The following is a 2570-nucleotide window of genomic DNA, read 5'->3' as shown; positions in this document are numbered from 1 at the left end:
TCTTTGATTGACGCATTAATTCGGCTAGTTGTTGCTGTTGACCTGCTACCAATTGTATAAGTGTCTCTTGCCACTGTATTTTCACTTCAGATGGTCCTAAGACCCTTTCGTCCTCTTCAGAATCACTTCCAACTATGTCTCTTTGTTCATCTACGGGTTCACGAGGTACTTTGTTGTCGGCCATCTTGGACCGCGCCTTGTTCACTATTTTAATTGCTGGCTTTTCTAATTGTTTTTAAATAACATTAAGCACGGGAATGATCCCACTTCTGATGTAAACAAGTGGTTAATAATTAGGGGTAACTACCCCGAAGAAAACAAAAACTTAGAAAGCAATCTTCACTTTATTGTGCGTCGACTACACTCTATGATACGTGATATTATACTACTTCGCTGTACTCTTCCCTCTCCTCTGCTCTGCTCTCCCTGGCCTGCGGAATTTGCTGTCGTGGCAGGAATGCCCTTTGCCGATGGATGACTGATACTAATTTGGGAGGCCCAAGTTGGGTGGTAGTGACGATTAGGGGAATATTTTAAATACCGCTAACATATATATATTGTGATAGTTCATAATGTACAACTGTTGATAATTTTCTTACCTTTGCTATATTTATTCTGCTTCATTGCTTCTTCTAGATCTCCTAATTTATTTGGGCACCAGCTCACACAAGCAAATAGTTGAAATATAGTTTAGAAGTTCTTGTTATAAATCCAGATTGAGTTAAGAGCAATTATACCTACTTTTAGAACATGAGATATCTTATCTGAGGGTGCGGTTCTAAGATTTGAAGTTTTGATTTAAAATTTTATTTCATCAAATAAATTTAGATAATGTTCTTGAAAAGAAACTGAAAATTACTAGAATTTGAATTTCAAATAGGTACTATATCTCTTAAAAATGAATTTCAAATAATTCAATTTTTACTATTCAATTTTATTTCAAATTTAAATAAAAAAATTTATGTGATTACTTTACACAATTTATTTTTAAATAGAAGTGTTCCTAATCTACCTACATCACTACCTAATCTATTACTTAAAATTATATCATAAATTCTATGTTTGCAATATGAATGTTCGAAGTTAAATTTTGCATAAGTCTGGTTAATATTCTTAGTTTACACCTTGCAAAACTATCCGGCAGTAATTTATCTCCTTCGGTCCTTGATCGCCTGATACTCGTTCTCCTACCAACTTCAACTCGTTCTGATTCCTGCTAGTCCACTAACTGTCCTTAATTGACATCTGTCATTTCCTTTCCTAGGATTTTTAACTTCTGGGTTAGTCCTATTTATTACTACGCCTTGTTGTGCTACTGGGTTATTTATGCTGTCTCATGCCTCACTGACGTTACTTTAGATAATTGTTATTTATTCCGAGTACCTTGTAAAATACAGATTCCATATTATCTGAAACAAAAAACAAATTCAGTATTATAATTTTTGTGTAACATTAAAATTACTGTTTTGAAATTACATACTTGCTAGTTTTAGAAATGCTTATTTATTTGTTTGGTTCTTGAATGTTTCCTACAGGTTACAGATTGCTGAAAACATTTTAAATAATGCTCTGTATACTATTAGTAATATATGAGTAAAACTTTGATTATAGATATATTTGAGTAATGTTTTATGTCATATAATAAAAAAAAACAATAACAAATAATGATTATTAATATATTTTAACGTTTTGGCACCTTACCTTTAATTTAACTCGATTTATTTTGTTTGTGGCTTTCTCATTTTAGATACCTATTTCTGATGGATCCCAAATTAGATAATGTAGGCATTGCGTGCTTCTTAAGTCTGACTTTTGAAAATTCTGCAGACATTTTGTGATTTAATACAAATTGCAATTTTACTAGATCCGGTGTAAAATGTTATAACTTCTGCAGATCATGACGACCACGACGTTTCATCCACTTCATGCATCTAAAGAATTTCATTTTAAAAATAATTTAAAGTAAGATAGGTACATATTAATATAGGTATAATGTTTTTCAATTATTACTTATTAATATTTTCTTTAAATCCCAGCTTTTAAACTTGATGTTCTTAATTAATCAGAATTGAAAAGAAACTTAATTATAAGTTGCTCCCAGTATAATTGAAGCAACTGCGAACACAACGATAATAAACTATTTTAAAATTAACTTTTAGCAAAAGAATTGTTGTAATGTACATACAATTCACAATGATGTTGAAATGTAACAAATATTGCCTGTACTCTGTACTGTACAAAGACATTCTCCCGTTAGAATAAACTGAAGTAAAGCATTTTTTGCCATAATAAAGTAATTATATAATTACGTAAATTTCTTGCACCAAATATTTGCATTTGTAATAATTTTACGTTTGCTTTAAATTCTCAGAAAAAAGGTTAGGTTATGGTATACTGTTTATTAATTATTACCAACGACAAGCTGCGTTTGGTTCTCAGGTTCAAAACATTCTGAATTGAAATTTACTGTAAGATACTTCCTAAAATTTATATTTCAATTAAATAAATAAGCTAAGCATTTGATGCATTATTAAAGTATTTGGATCAAACAGATTATATTGATATAACTG

General features: G+C 30.5%; 1 long non-coding RNA gene across 1 annotated transcript; it reads right to left on the bottom strand.

Moving 5' to 3' along the window:
* Positions 1 to 1330: 1330 nt before the first annotated feature.
* LOC108916451 lies at positions 1331 to 1772 on the bottom strand. The gene is made up of 3 exons (XR_001964769.1): positions 1702 to 1772; positions 1481 to 1546; positions 1331 to 1409 (listed from the first exon to the last, which is right to left on the bottom strand). It is a non-coding gene; the product is annotated as an uncharacterized LOC108916451 (long non-coding RNA).
* Between the last annotated feature and the right edge of the window lie 798 nt (positions 1773 to 2570).

The sequence above is a fragment of the Anoplophora glabripennis genome, unplaced genomic scaffold, assembly GCF_000390285.2.
Source record: "Anoplophora glabripennis isolate ALB-LARVAE unplaced genomic scaffold, Agla_2.0 scaffold3384, whole genome shotgun sequence".
In the NCBI taxonomy this organism is placed as follows: Eukaryota; Metazoa; Arthropoda; class Insecta; order Coleoptera; family Cerambycidae; genus Anoplophora; species Anoplophora glabripennis.
The sequence above is the reverse complement of the archived record's forward strand: the minus strand, read 5'-3'. Positions and strand labels throughout refer to the sequence as shown.